The sequence below is a fragment of the Erinaceus europaeus genome, chromosome 20 (genome assembly GCF_950295315.1).
Source record: "Erinaceus europaeus chromosome 20, mEriEur2.1, whole genome shotgun sequence".
NCBI classification, from domain to species: domain Eukaryota; kingdom Metazoa; phylum Chordata; class Mammalia; order Eulipotyphla; family Erinaceidae; genus Erinaceus; species Erinaceus europaeus.
The window spans coordinates 34,672,801-34,689,849 of record NC_080181.1 but is presented as its reverse complement, the minus strand read 5'-3'; the positions used below and the strand labels follow the sequence as shown (position 1 = coordinate 34,689,849).

General features: G+C 36.8%; 1 pseudogene; it reads left to right on the top strand.

Annotated features, from left to right (window-relative positions):
- The first annotated feature begins 5,011 nt into the window (after positions 1-5,011).
- On the top strand, positions 5,012-6,470 carry LOC103121218 (gametocyte-specific factor 1-like; annotated as a pseudogene).
- The last annotated feature ends 10,579 nt before the right edge of the window (positions 6,471-17,049 follow it).

The window sequence follows — 17,049 nt, the reverse complement described above, 5'->3', positions numbered from 1 at the left end:
AATAAAACTGTCACCACAATGAATCATGATAGGAGCTCAGAAGAAACTCCAAAGCAGTCAGAAGTAACAATAGATAAGAAAAGAAGGCAAGCAATAATAAACCTAATAATTATATAAGTAAAGACAACTATGGAGGAACGGGCTATCAGAATTAGAGAAACAACCAATGAGACCCTCAAAAAAGAAATAGTAGCTACCTATTGGTATTAGAGAACTGAAAGCTAAAAGAGCTGAGTTTAAGGCCAATTATCAGAACAAGACAAAACTATAAGTGAACCAAAGTAAGAATCTTAGTGAAGGGAAAGCAGGCTAAGAGTAGCAGAAAACAGAATTATCCAGACAGAAGATGCACTAGTGAGAAATAGAAAGAGGTAAAAGAGCTGAAAAAGAGTTAGAGAGACACTGAAAACAACAACAGAGACATATAGGATCATCTCAAAAGAAATTACTTTCACATAGTTGACCTACAAGAGGAAGAGAGGAAGGGGAAGTAAACATCCTAGATGAAATAATGGAAGAAATCTTCCTAGACCTAAACAACAGAAAGGACATTAAGATCCAACAGGCCCAGAGAGTCCCAAACAGAATCATCCCAGACCAGAAGACACCAAGACACATCATAGTTACAATAAAAAGAAGTAAGGAAGAAGAAAGGATCCTAAAGGCTGAAAGAGAAAAACAAAAAGTCACATACAAGGGAAAACCCAAAAGTCTATCAGCAGACTTCTCCACTCAAATTCTGAAAACCAGAAGAGAGTGGCAAGATATCTATTGACCCCTCAATGATAAAGGGTTTCAACAAAGGTTAATATATCATGGTAGACTTTCATTCAAACTAGATGGAGGGATCAAAAGCTTCTTAGACAGGCAACAGGAGGCAACCATCAAGCCAACCCTGAAAGAGGTTCTAAAAGACCTTTTATAAACAAGGACATCACCATAATACTAGCTATATATCAGAGAAAATTAAAAAATTGTTGAATAATGGCACTACAATACATTCAATCCATAAAATCTATAAATTTCAATGGCTTAAACTCACTCATTAAAAGACACAGAGTGGGAGTATATATCAGAAAGCACAACCCAAACATATGCTTCATGCAAGAACCCTGCTAACACAATAAGACAAACACAGACTTAAAGTGAAAGGATGGAAAATGATCATACAGGCCAACGGATCACAAATAAGGCAGGAATAGCCATTCTCATCTCTGACACAAGAGACTTTAAATTAAATAAAGTAATAAAAGATAGGGAAGACCATTGCATAATGATTAAAGCATCAATCAACCAAGAAAATTTAACAATTATAAACATATAGGCACCCAGTGAAGACCCATCTAAATACATCAAACACCTACTGAAAGAACTACAAAAATATATCAATAGTAATATAATAATAGTGGGAGACATCAACACCCCACTTTCACACTTAGACAGATCAACGAAGCAGAGAATGAAAAAAGAAAGAAGAGAATTAAATGAAGAGATAGGCAGACTAGACCTCCTGGACATTTTCAGAGTTCTTTGCCCCCCCAAACCTGGAATGCATAATCTTTCAAATCCACACAGCATATCCTCAAGGATAGACCACATATTAGGACACAGAGACAGTATCAACAAATTCAAGAGCATTGAAGTCATCCAAAGTATCTTCTCAAAACACAGTGGAGTAAAGCTAACATTCAACAACAAACAGAAAAGTACTAAAAGTCATAGAATTTGGAAACTTAACAACATGGTGCTTAGTAACTGCTGGGTCAGAGAGGCACTCAAGCAAGAAATTCAAATGTTCCAGAAACAAATTAAAATGGAGACACAAGCTATAAAAATATGTGGGACATAGTTAAAGCAGTACTGAGAGGGAAACTCATAGCCATACAACCACATATTAGAGAACAAGAAAAAGCTCATATATATTACCTTACTGCATGCTTTAAGAACTTAAAGGAAGAAGAACAAAGGAACCCTAAAGCAAGCAGAAGGAGAGAAATCACAAAAATTAGAGCAGAAATAAACAACATTGAAAATAAGAGAGACATACAAAAGATCAATAAAGCCAAGTATGGTTCATTGAAAAATTAAATAAAATTGACATACCCCTAGCCAAACTCACTAAAATAAAATTACAAGATTCAAATAATATAATTGTAAACGATAGAGGAGATATCAATGCTGACACTACAGAAAACCAGAAAATCAAGCTTCACTTCAGACTGTGTCCAGCAATATCAGGCGTGGAATGTCAACCCTTCAGCCTTATTACTCGGGTGAGACCTTTCCTTTCATAAGATTCTCTAATTCCATTTCAGGTGGTTCACTTCCTAACAAGGTCCCAAAACACAGATATAGACCAAGACCCATGAGATAGGCCATATGTTCACATGTATCCATAAATTCAGGCAAAATATATACCTAAAAGCAAAAGTACACAATAGTCTGCAGTGAGTCAGTATAAAGTTCATAATGAAATACTTTCTACTTAGACTTAGATACCCTCATCACCTATTTACTATTACAATTCCCTCAGTCATTGCAAAACTAACCTTATCAAAGCAAGGACTGCAAAAGCTGAATGATGGCAAGAGACTGGCATACTTTAACAATGACTATTTGGTCATTATCAGACCACCCCATCAGTTGGGACCCCAGTTGGGGAATGCTGAGATTTCCAAATGGACATTATGGGCCTATACCTTGAATAAATCCCTTACTCTATTGTTACTGGTCATCTCTATCAGTAAGAACAAAACAAACCCCTTTGTCAGCCCCCATAGGACCTTGCCCTTAATGTGGATCAACAACAGTAGAGAATGTTCTATCCTCCAAAGGGAGGTTGGACAACGTACTCTATGCAAAACCTGAGGAAGATGGGCCCTGATATAAGGGTAGCTTGGAACGTTCCTACTCATGACCACAGAATGTGAGCTCAGATCTAGAGGGATGCAGAAGTCACATAGGCTCTTGAGATGAATATGGGCTCCAGATCACATCAAATGCATGGGGTTTACAGTCAATAATATTTATACACCTTTCCCATATTTGGGGACTACTCTCTTCCCTAACCCAGCTTTCTGGTCTTTTGTCCAGTCATGACAGCATCTCCCCAGACAATAACTTGGATCCACCTACATATCAGATTCCAGGCTCTGGGGAATAAAAATAGTATAGTCATAGGCCCTTTGAAATATAACTAAAATATGCCTACTAGCTATCTACAATACAAAGACACCCCCCCCAACACACTCTTCATCTACTTTATTCCAGCCTTTAAGTTCATGATTAATCAACAATTTGTTTGGCTTTGGATGTGAACTCTCTTTTCAGCCAAACCAGGTTCCAGATGCTAGCATGAATCCAAGCAGACTTACCTGGACAGACAACCCCACCAATGTGTCCTGGAGCTCTTCTTCCCCAGAGCCCCTTCCTACTAGGGAAAAGAGAGGCAGGCTGGGAGTATGGATTGACCTGTCAATGCCCATATTCAGTGGGGAAGCAATTACAGAAGCCAGACCTTTCACCTTCTGCATCCCACAATGACCTTGGGTCTAAACTCCCAGATGGTTAAAGAATAGGAAAACTATCAAGGAAGGGTTGGGATATGGAGTTCTAGTGGTGAGAATTCCGTGGAGTTCTACCCCTCTTTTCCTATGGTTCTGTCAGTGTTTCCTTTGTGTGTGTGTATTTCTATTTTATAAATAAAGAAAAAAAATATGTAGTACTAGGGTAATAAGTAACTCAAAAGAGAAGAAAGGACTGGCCCTGGAAGGAAAATGGAGAAATTATGTACAAAACTAGATAGATATTTTTAGAGATGGTAGTTAACCCATGTCTGCAACCTTAAAAGAACTGAGGTAGCTTGCAATGGAGGGATTGGGGATTCAGAATTCTAGCTGTAGAATGGTGTGAAATTACACTACTGTTGACATGCAATTTTTAATTAATCTCTAATAAAATAGAAAGCACATTTTTTTTACCCAAGATCAACTTAAAAAAAAACCCACTTTTTTAGACCTACAAATTAGTCATTACACTTATGATAACCACAAAACATAACAAGGAATAGAGATTAATACAAAGTACATGAATAGACAGTGAGTAACTCATGCACACAAAAAGATAGGAGAAAATAAATGGGTAAATAACAATTTAAAACAATCTCAAAACAAAAATCAGAGTGGGTGAAGTCAACCACATATATCAGTAACTAACCTAAATATGAATGGCCTAATTTCACCTGTCAAAAGGATCAACATAGCTAAATTAATTAAAAGAGCATAATCCACCCATTATGTGTTTTCAGGAAACACATATCCAATGAAAAGATAAATGGACACTTAATGTAAGAGACTGGAGCAATATATTCCCAGCTACTAGCTCACAAAAAAACATTCAACGAGGAGTGGTCTGGGGGTTGGTGCAATGGATAAAGTATTGTATTCTCAACCATAAGGTCCTAAGTTCAATATCTGGCAACACATGTACCAGAGTGATGTCTGGTTCTTTTCTCTCCTAGCTTTCTCATGAATAAATAAAATCTTAATTTTTTTTTCAAAGAACAACTAACACTCATCCCCCTCAAAATCTTCCAGATAGTAGAAAAGAGATCACTTCCAAACACATTCTATGAGGCTAACATCACTCTGATCTCCAAGGGAGGGAAGGACTCCACCAAAAACAAACCAACAAAAAAACTATACACCTATATCAGTGATGAACATTGATACAAAATCCTTAACAAGATCTTGGCTAATCGAATCTAACAACATATTAAGAGAACAATCCAGTAAGACCAAGTGGGACTCATCCCTGGGAAACAGGGATGGTTCAACATCCACAAATGTATCAATGTAATCCACCATATCAACAAAAAGATGGATAAAAATTACAAGATTTAGGAACCTGAGTGGTAGGACAGACAATATCCTTATAGACTGTCTTCCTCTTCACATGACAATTCCCTTTGTACTCTTGAGAGATACTATTCAAGAGGTACTATTCTGTCCTCATGGATCCAGAAGTTTTAGAAGTAGGTCCTTGTAACCCAATCCACAGGATTCTAGCCAGCAGATTACAGTACCACTTGCCATCATGTAAAAAGAAAAATCCAAAGATACCTAAAAAGATGACCAACTGCAAATACAATGCTTATCATGTGGTTCCAATCAAAAGACTCAAGGAACTTGAGGTTAATTGTGTCAACAGAACTGCTGTGGATGATGAGCCATTTAATCTTCCAAAGGTTACTGCTGCAAGTTCAGAACCAAATGAACAGTCTACTAATACTACCAATCAGGTTTCTGACCCTGATGCCTGGAACATAGATAAATTATATCATTGTCCTTCATTTTCTTAAGACATTTGCTTCAGGGAGTCATGCAGTAGTGCAGTGGGTTAAGTACAAATGGCACAAAGCACAAGGACTGGTGTTAAGGATCCTGGTTCGAGCCCCCAGCTCCCCACCTGCAGGGGAGTTGCTTCACAGGCAGTGACGCAGGTCTGCAGGTGTCTATCTTTCTCTCCCCCTCTCTATATTCCCCTCCTTTCTCCACTTCTCTCTGTCCTATCCAACAGTGGTGACACAAACAACAATAATAACTACAACAACAATAAAAACAACCTGATTGTCTTTTTGAACCCTAAGACAGCAGGAACCTCACGTCTTCACTATAGAGCCCCTACTTCCCCCAGTCCTGGAACCCTTGGATAGGGCCCACTTTCCCGTATGCATCTCCCAATCCAAACCAAATAACATTGCATCTGCCGATCACAACCTAACCAAAGCAACGATTGCTACCTCAACATGCTTCACCTCAGAATGTATCCAGAGACTTCACGTGTGGAATGACAACCCTTCAGCTTCATTACTCGGGTTCCAGATGCCACCAGGATGCTGGCTAGGCTTCCCTGGACTGAAGACCCCACCAATGTGTCCTGGAGCTCAGCTTCCCCAGAGTCACACCCTACTAGGGAAAGAGAGAGGCAGACTGGGGGTATGGACCGACCAGTCAACGCCCATGTTCAGCGGGGAAGCAATTACAGAAGCCAGACCTTCTACCTTCTGCAACCCTCAACGACCCTGGGTCCATGCTCCCAGAGGGATAGAGAATGGGAAAGCTACCATGGGAGGGGGTGGGTTATGGGTATTGGGTGTTGGGAATTGTGTGGAGTTGTACCCCTCCTACCTTATGCTTTTGTTCACTAATCCTTTCTTAAATAAAAAATTTAAAAAAAAAATTTTTTTAAAAGACACTTTCTCCAAAAATGCTGGTTTGTGAAATTGACTTGAGGGACATAAAAAAAAAGGACTATGGATGACAAACCTCCTAGCAATGATAAATACTGGAGAAAAGGTGAGAAAAGCTGATGAAGTTGTGAAGTAAAGAGCCAGGAGGTAAATTATAAATTATCAAACTTTAAAAAAAAAAGAAAAACTTAAGAGAACTCCATCAAGTCCTAAAGTACAACTCATCACTGTTAACATCTAGACACCTTTTTATTTATTTATTTGTTTATATATTTATTTAAATAAAAGTATTTTTTCTTATAGCAAAAAAATCACAAGATTTTATCAACTGATGCAAAAAAATAAAAGTCAACAACGTCCAACACCCATTTATGACAAAGGCCCTCAAGAAACTGGAAGTGGGTGGAAAATTCCTTAACATAATAAAGACTATATATGATAAACTCATGACTAACATCATAGTCATTGTGAAAAATTGCAAGATTTTCTCCTAAAATTAGAAACTAAACAAGGATTCCCACGCTCACCACTTTTATTAAACATAGTCCTTTAAGTCCTTCCCATCACAATCAGGCAAGAAAGAAATATCAAAAGAATACATATTGGAAAGGAGGAAGTTAAACTATCATTAATTAATGATGATATGTTGACATACCTAGAGGACCCCATGAACTCTGCCATGAAACTACTGGAAATCATCTATAAATTCAGTAAAGTATCAGGTTACAAATTCAGTACCCACATATCTGTGGCATTTCTCTACACAAAAGATGGGGCCAAGGAAATGAAGCTGAAGGAAGCAACTCCAGTTCTAAATAAATCCAAAAAGATAAAATCCCTAGGAATAAATCTAACAAAGACTTTGAAGGATCTTTTCAAGGATAACTAAGACACTGTTAAAAGAAATAAAGAATGACACAAAGAAACAGAATAACTTCCACTGTTCATGGATTGAAAGAATAAATATCATTAAAGTGGCAATTCTGCCAAAATAAATCTATAGATTCAATGCAATCCTTATTTAAATACCAAAAACATATCTCAAGGAAATTAAACAACTTGTTCAAAAATTTGTGTGGAACTTAAAAAAGCACAAATAGAAAAAGCACAAAATGGGAGTCGGGCTGTAGCGCAGTGGGTTAAGCGCAGGTGGCGCAAAGCGCAAGGACCGGCATAAGGATCCCGGTTCGAACCCCGGCTCCCCACCTGCATGGGAGTCGCTTCACAGGCGGTGAAGCAGGTCTGCAGGTGTCTGTCTTTCTCTCCTCCTCTCTGTCTTCCCCTCCTCTCTCCATTTCTCTCTGTCCTATCCAACAACGACAACAACAATAATAACTACAACAATAAAAAACAAGGGCAACAAAAGAGAATAAATAAATAAAATAAATATTTAAAAAAAAAAAAAAAGAAAGAAAAAGCACAAAATAAGAAAATTGAGGTATTATAATACCCGAATATAGGTTATGCTACAAAGCAGTAGTAGCTAAAACAGTATGGTATTGGAACAAAAATGGTCTTATGGAACATTAGAATAGGATAGAGTCCAGAACTCAACCTTCTCATGTATAGGCACCTTATATATGATAAAGAGGTCAAATATGGTTATTAGACCTGAAAGTGTAAAATACATACAAGAAAATATCGGTGTAACATTTTATTACCTTAACACTAAAGATGTATTTTGGAGACTTCACTCCATGGGCAAGGGAAACAAAAACAAGACTGAGAAAATGTGACTATATCAAATTAGCTTCTGAGATTAAATGAGGTTGGGCATGTTCAGGGTGGTATGGCTGTAGATGACTATATCAAATTAAAAAGCTTCTATACATCAAGAGAAAACTCCTTTCGGATAAAAAGGAAAGCTAACAAATGTGAGAACATATCCTCACACTATACTTCAGACAAGCAGTTGATATCAAACATCAATAAAGAACTCATACAACTCAACAAAAAGAAAAACAAAAACTCAATAAAAAAGTAAGTAGAAGATATGACTAAGTAGTTCTCTAAAACAGAGATACACAGACATGTGGACATGCTCTGATTCACTTATCACTAGAGAAATGCAAATTAAAATTAGGTAGAGATCTACCAAAGGGCAAGAGAATGGTTCACATAATAATGGCCATTTTGGTTAATATCACACAACCTCATATTCTGAGCCCCTAGCCAAGGAGTCCCTGGGTTCCCACATACATATTATGGGCTTATACCTTTAATGGATCCCTCTCTCCACCACCACTGGTCACTTTTATCAGGGACATAATCATAAGCCACCTTTTAGGCATCCCCATTACCTTGCCCTGACCATAAAGCAGTGATGATAGGGATTTACCCAGTCTTCAAAGGGAGGCTGGAGTATCCTATCCTATCCTATCCTGATACTCAGGAAGACTGGTTCTGAAATAAGTACAATCTACAATGTTCCCAGCTGTGACCATGAGTTTTGAACTCAGACCAACAGGGACTCAAAGGTTACACAGGCTCTGGTGCTAAATATATATATATGCTTTGGGTCAGTTGTATGGAAGTAAATAGTTACTTTTAATCTATAGATTTTTTCCAAAAATAGTAGCAACACTCTGCCCTCATGCAAATTTCTAGCCATTTTTTCCACTCTGATAGCATTTTCTCAGACAATATTTTTTAAATTTTTATTTATAAGATAAAATTATTGATAAGGCCATAGGATAAGAGGGGCACAATACCACATAATTCCCCAAACCAGAACTCTGTATCCAATCCCTTCCCTTGAATGCTTTCCTATACTTTATACCTCTGGGAGTATGGATCCAGGATTGTTATGGGGTGCAGAAGGTAGAAGGTCTAATTTCTGTAATTACTTCCCACTGAACATGGGTGTTGGCAGGTAGGTCCATACTCCCAGCCTGTCTCTCTCTTTCCCTAGTGGAGCAGGACTCTGGGGACACAGGGCTCCAGGTCATCTCCATGAGGAACTGCATAATGGATCCCTTTGTAGGCCTCTATAGGACCTTGCCCTCAGTGTGGTAGGGAATGTTCCATTCTCCAAAAGGAGGTTGGATAACGTACTTTACCTACCACTTGAGGAATATGGGTCTTGAAATTAGTGCAGCCTGGAATCTTCCTAGCCATGACCACAGAATGCAAGCTTAGACCTAAAGGGATGCAGAGGCTACATAGACTCCTCTGCTGAATATGGGCTCCAGATCAAATTGATGGGGTTTACAATTAACAGTATTTATATACTTTCCCTGTATTTAGGAGCTACTCTCTTCCCTGATCCAGCTTTCTTGTCCTTTTTCCAACTATGACACCATCTCCCAAACAATACTTGGGTCTACCTGTATATTAGATGTCAGTTTCAGGAGAAAGCTAATAAAGTCATGGGCCCCTTGGAATATACCTATAATAGACCTTAAAGGCCAGAACATTGCAGATGAAGATTTGAGGTCTTCATTTGGAAAAAGCTAGTCGGTCTATTTTAGGTATATTCCAAGGGGCCCATAACTTTACTATTCCACAAAATTCCCACCATCAGAGTTCTGTATCCCATCCTTTTCACTGTAAGTTTCCCTATTCTTTATCTCTCCTGAAGTACAGACCAAATCTTTTATGAGGTGCAGAAGGTGGGAGGTCTGGCTTCTGTAATTGCTTCTCCACTGAATGTGGACCGTGGCATATTGATCTGTACTCTTAGCCTGTTTCTATATTTCCCAACTGGGGTAGGGCTCTGGATAAGTAGGGTTCCAGGACATATTAGTGAGGTTGTCTCGTCTGCCCAGGGAAGTCAGGAATGGTATCCTGGTAGCATATGCAATTTGTTGGCTGAAAAGCTGTAAGATATAAAAAAGAATGAATTGTTTAATATTCAAGAACCTAAAAGTAAGAATAGAGCAGAGGAAACTAAGGGTCTTCATGTAGGGAGAAGCTAGGGAATCTATTTTAATTATATTCCAAGGGGCCTAGGACTTGTTAATTTTTTTTTCCTAAGATGGTAGCTAGCGTGCAGGTGTAGTAAATGTATTGTCTGGGAAGACAGTGTCAGAGTTGATAATTGTAGTAGAAAACTGGGTTTTGGTGGCATGGAAAGTTCTGCTTCTGTAGTTTACAATGGAGATAATAGGGATCCAGAACTCTGGTGCTGGGAACAGTGTATCTTGTAATTTTGTAAATCAGTATTAATTCACTAATGAAAAAAAAACTAAAATATATATATGATTTTAGAAGATGTAGACAGACTATGACCCAGATAGTCAATGACTGCCACCTCTCCAGATTCAAAGGAGGTCTCGAAACTTTACATCAGGCTCAACCTGACGCTGTTGACTGGCTATGGAAGAAGGGCAAACACTAGAAGAAGAAGAAGAAGAAGAAGAAGAAGAAGAAGAAGAAGAAGAAGAAGAAGAAGAAGAAGAAGAAGAAGAAGAAGAAGAAGAAGAAGAAGAAGAAGAAGAAGAAGGAGAAGAAGGAGAAGAAGAAGAAGAAGAAGAAGTAGAAGAAGAAGAAGAAGAAGAAGAAGAAGAAGAAGAAGAAGAAGAAGAAGAAGAAGAAGAAGGAGAAGGAGAAGGAGAAGGAGAAGGAGAAGGAGAAGGAGAAGGAGAAGGAGAAGGAGAAGGAGAAGGAGAAGGAGAAGGAGAAGAAGAAGATGTTAAAAACTACACAAATAAAAGAGAAAAAGAGGGGTTGGATGGTACACTTGGTTGAGCACACATGTTACAATGTGCAAGGACCCAGGTTTGAGCCCCTGGTCCCACATGCAGGGGAAAAGTTTCACAAGTGGTAAAATAGGGTTGCAGGAGTCTTTCTGCCTCACTTCCTCCCTACCTGCCCCTTCCTATTCAACTTCTGGCTGTCTCTAGCTAATAAACAAATAAAGATAATTTTTAAAACGTAAAGGAAGAAAGAAATAAAGTAGGTAAGGAGAGCAGAAAAGAGGTAAGAAAAATGAAAGTTCTGTATATATCTGTTACGTCCATTTCTACTAAGGTTTAATTTAAAATCACAATTTTCTTCTTGATTTTTGTCTGGATAATTATTTTTTAGCTGTGAGTGGTATGGTAAGAACTATTATAATTGTGTTATTGTCAATATCTCCCTTAAGTTCAGTGAATACTTTTATATATGTATTTGAGTGCACTTAAATTTGGAGCATTTATATTTTTAATGGTTATGTCTTCTTGTTGGATTGATCCTTTGACATTGTGTAGTTTCTTTCTTTATTTCTACTTATTTACTTTAACTGAAAGTATATTTTTGTCTGAGAACAGAATTGTTGTTCCTTCCCTTTTTTCCACATTATACACTTGGAACAACTTGTTCCATCCTCTTACATTAAGCTTTAATTTATCTTTTCTTTGACTGTGTGTTTCCTGGAGAAATATAATGGATGAATCACCTTTAATCCATTTAGCTGCTATGAGCATTTTGACAAGTGAATTCAAGTCATTCATTTTTAGGATACGTATTGATATATGTGGTTTACTTATAGTCATTCTGGTTTTGTTTTTAAGATTGTTTTAGTTAATAAAGATATTTTTAAAAATGTAAAATGGTTGTTTTACCTATTCAAGTCTTTTCCCATTTGTTTCTATCTGTCATTTTGTGTCAATAGGTTTCTATGGAGATTTCCTCACTACTTTTGCTTTTACATTCTGTTGCTCTCTGGTATTTGGTTTGTGTTGTATATTTTAATAACAAGCTTATAAAACTGTTTAAAGTCATTAACTTACTAGTATTTGATAGTACTGTTTTGTCTATTAATCACCTTCCCTTTTCTATGTTGATGTTCTTTATTATTCCTATTGGGAATAGCTCTATTCTACTGCTATTCATCTCATTTACAACATGGAATCCTTTGTTTCTTATTTTTTACATGGGACCCCTTTCAGTTCCTTAAAGGTAAGACTAATGGTGAAAAATTTCTTTAGCTTTTGAATATTTAAAAATACTTATATTTATCCCTCTTATTTGAAAGATAAATTTGTAGAAGAATATACATGGCACACAGTTCTTATAATATTTTGAATATTTTACTCCACTCTCCTTACCTCTAGGGTTTGTGAAGAGAACTCCAATGAATGTATGATAACTCTACATTTGTATGCTACCTATTTCCTTTCCCTAGCAGCCAGTAGCAGGCTGTTTTGATGATCATGGCCTTATAATATAGTTTGAGATCTGGGAGTGTGATGCCTCCATTTTTGTTTCTTTATCTCAATATAGTTTTGGCTATTATAGGTGTTTTCTGGTTCTAGATACATAATTATAAGTTTTGTTCTATTTTCTTAAAGAATATTGGTGAAACTTTGATGGGTGATGCATTACATTTGTATATGGCTCTGGGGAGAATATTCATTTTGATGATATTAATTCTTCCAATCTGTGAGCATGGGGTATCTTTCAATTTCTTATCATTTTATATTTCCTTGAATATAAACTCATAGTTTTCAGTATGCAAGTCTTTCACTCCTTTGGTCAGGTTTATTCCTTGGTATTTTAATAATTTTGCTGTAATCGTAAATGGGAGTGATTTCTGGATGTCTTCTTCAGACTTAGTGTTTGCATAAAGAAATTCCACTGATTTTTTTTTGTACATTGATTTTGTAGCTTGACACCTTGTTATATTGTCTAATAACTTACAGTAATTTTTTCTGATTGTTTAGGTTTTTCTATGTATTCATCTGCAAATAGTGTGAGCTTTACTTCTTTCCTTTGAATCTGTATTCCTTTGATTTCTTTTTCTTGCCTGATTGCTATAGAAAAAAATTTCCAATACTATGTTGAAGAGTAATGATGATAATGGACATCCCTGTCTAGTCCCCGATCTGAGGAGACATGCTTTCATCTTCTGTCTATTGAGCATGATGTTGGCTGTAGGTTTGCTAAATATGGACTCCAATATCTTGAGGAATTGCCCATTTATTCCAATTTTTGTAGTGTTTTGAGCATCAGTGGGTCAAAGGCATCTATTGAGATAATCATGTGTTTTCTGGTTTTGCTTTTATTGATGTGGTGAATGATATTGATTGACTTACCAATGTTGAACCAGCCTTTCATTCCTGGGATAAATACCATTTGGTCATGATGAACATTTTTTTTGATATACTGCTGTATCCAGTTGGCCATGATATTGTTTAATATTTTGGCATGTGTGTTCATCAGAGATATTGGCCTGTATTTTTCCTTGTTTTTGTTGTGTCCCTATCTTCTTTTAGTATCATGGTGATGTTGGCTTCATTGAAGGTGGAAGGGAGTTTTCCTGTTTCTTCAATCTGTGGAAGAGCTTTAGAAGTATAGGTATTAACTGTTTCCTAAAGGTTTTCTAGCATTCTTTTGTAAAGCCAGGACTTTTGTTGTTTGGAAGGTTCTTAATGACTGTTTTGATTTTTTTGTCTGTGATTGGTGCATTTAGGTTTTATAGTTCTTCTCAGTTCAGTTTTGGAAGGGTATATGTTTCTAGGAATTCTTCCATTTCTTTCAGATTCTCTGGCTTCTGGTGTATAGTTCTTCATAGAATTTCAAGTAATTTTCTGGATTTATGTGGTGTCAGTTTTCATATCTCCTCTTCCATTTACATTTCTATGTATTTGAGTCTTGTCCCTTTTTTGGCTAGGCTTTTGTAAATTTTTTAAAATTTTTCAAAGAGCAAACATTTGGCTTCATTGATGTTTGTATAGCTCTCTTATTTTAGATGTTGTTTATTTCTGTTCTAATTTTCAGGATTTCTGTCCTTCAGAATGCTTTATGGTTCCTTTGCTCCTCTTCTTCTAAGTTCTTAAGGCATGCAGTAAGGTCATTTATTATAAGATAGTTTTCTTGTGCTCAAATGCGTGCTTCTATGACTATGAGTTTCCCTCTTAGTACTGCTTTAGCTGTTTTAAATATTTTGATAGCTTTTCATTTCTTCCTAGAAACGTTTGAATTTCTTACTTCAGTGCCTCTTTGACTCAGTGGTTATTAAGTAGCATGTAGTTGAGTTTCCAAATTCTGTGATTATTAGTAGTTTTATATTTGTTGTTGAATTTTAGTTTTACTCCACTGTTGTCTGAGAAGATACTTGGGATTATTTTCAGTACTCTTGACACTGTTGTTGATACTATCTTTTGGCCTACCATGTGGTTTATCCTTGAGGATGTACAATGTAGACTTGAAAAGAATGTGTATTACAGTTTTTTGGGATGAAGAACTCTGAAAATGTCCAGGAGGTCTAGTCTGTCCATCTCTTCATTTAATTCTCTTCTTTCTTTTTTCATTCTCTGCTTAATTGATCTAAGTGTGAGAGTGGGGTGTTGATGTCTCCCACTATTATTGTATTACTATTGATGTATTTTTGTAGTTCTTCCAGTAGGTGTTTGATGTATTCAGATGGGCCTTCACTGGGTGCCTAGATGTTAATAATTGTTAAATATTCTTGGTTGATTGATCCTCTAGTCATTTAGTAATGGCCTTGTCTATCTTTTATTATTTATTTAATTTAAAGTCTATTATGTCAGAAACAAGCATAGCTATTCCTGCCTTTTTTGTGATCCATTGGTCTGTATGATAGTTTTCCATCCTTTCACTTTAAGTCTGTGTTTCTTTTTTGTGTCAGGTGGGATTCTTGCAAGCAGCATATGTTTGGGTTGTGCTTTCTGATACATACTCCCACTCTGTGTCTTTTAATGAGTGAGTTTAAGCCATTGACATTTATTGATTTTATGGATTGAATGCATTATAGTGCCATTATTCAAAAAAAATTTATTTGCTCTGATATATGGCTAGTATTATGGTGATGTCCTTGTTTGTAAGAGGTCTTTTAGAACCTCTTTCAGTGTTGGCTTGGTGATGGTTGTCTCCTTTAACTGTTGCCTGTCTGAGAAATTTTTTATCTCTCCACGTAGTTTGAATGAAAGTCTACCAGGATATACTATCCTTGGTTGAAACCCTTTATCACTGATGGGTCAATAGATATCTTGCCATTTTCTTCTGGCTTTTAGAGTTTGAGTGGATAAATCTGCTAATAGTTCTGTGTTTATTCTTTTTAGGACTCTCTGGGCCTCTTGAATCTTAATATCATTTCCGTTGTTTAGGCCTGAGAAGATTTATTCCATTATTTCATCTAGGATGTTTACTTCCCTTTTCTCTCTTTATTCTTCTGGTAGGCCAATTATATGAATGTTACTTCTTTTGAGATCATCTCATATGTTTCTGTTGTTGTTTTCAGTGTCTCTCAATCTTTTGTAGCTCTTGTACCTCTTTCTTACTTTTCTCTACCTCATCCTCTGTCTGGCTAATTCTGTTTTCTGATTCTGTTAGCCTGCTTTCCCTTCCCTCAGCTCCTTTCTTCAGTTCAGTTATAGTATTAGCTTGTTCTGCTAATTGTTCTTTTATCTCAGCTCTTTCACATTTCAGTTTTCTAATTACCTTGTGGTAGTTAGTATTTTCCTTGAGGGTCCCATCTGTTTTTCCCTTTTTCAGATACCCTTTCCTCCATAGTAGTCTTCATTTCTTTTTTTGTTTTTCTTTTTTCCCTTTTGTTTCCCTGGTTGTTTTTCATTGTTGTAGTTATTATCGTTGCTGTTATTGATGTTTTCATTGTTAGATAGGACAGAGAAATGGAGAGAGGGAGGGAAGACAGAAGGGGGAAAGAAAGACAGATACCTGCAGACCGGCTTTACCCCTTGTGAAGCACTCCCCTACAGGTGGGGAGCCGGGGGCTCAAACTGGGATCCTTTTGCCAGCCATTGTGCTTTGTGCCATGTGCGTTTAACCCATTGTACTACCACCCAACTCCCAGTTGTCTTCATTTCTTTGATTATTATGTTTACTATTTTTTGCATACTTTTCTTATCTGTGGTTACGCCTGACTGACTTAGAGTTTCTTCTGGGTTTCTCTCATTCATTGTGGTTGCAGTTGTATTTGCTCTTGATTTTACTATTTTTTTTAATTGATGTGGTTTGTATTCTTTTGTTCTGTTCTTCCTTTGGTGTGTTTTGTGTACTAGCCATGCTATAATAAAGACTTTTTACAAATGAACTCATAAACATCAGAAATTATAATAGCAACTTAAGCAAGAATTGATGCAGTTCAACCAACACCAATTAGCCAAACAGCCCCTCCAGTCCAAGAAAAAATAACAAACAACCCCAAAGAAAAAGAAAGAGAAAAAAATGGAAAGCAATAGTAGACAATTATGCAAATCTACTGTGTGTTCTAAGTTCTAGGGATAGCAAGAGGTTAAAGCAAAGTAGAAAAGACACACACACACACACACACACACACACACAGAATGAGAGAATTCACTGGGAGTTAGATTTCTTCCACAAAACAGTTAACAGATGTGTCAGTGAATTCAGAATGCAAAAGAAGGAAGAAAAGAAGAGGAGAAAGAAAAAAGAGCAGTGAAATTAGTTTTTTTTTTTTTTTAATAAGCTAGGAGAAGAGAAAAAGTAGGTTTGAGGGAAGAGGGAGAGAGTCACATTCCTCTCACAATGCATAGGACACCAGTCACCTATCAATGGAAGAAGTAGCAGCAGTTAATTTTGTTCAACCCTCTCCAGAGAATCCAGGTTGTAAGCTGCTTTTTTTTGGAGCTCACGCTATGTGTTGTTTCCAAGTCTCCATCTTGGCTCCATCCCCTGGAATTCTTCTGTTTTTTTTTTTTTTCTTTCTGAGTTGTCATGTCTTAAAGTTCGTTTCTATTTTTCTGCCATTTGTGCATTTATTATAATTATTGTGCTGGTTATTGCTAATCCAATAGTAGGTGTTATTATTATAATCAGTATATTTCACTTTGTTTATATATTAGGTACTGGGTTGTGGGCTTTTGTTCCTT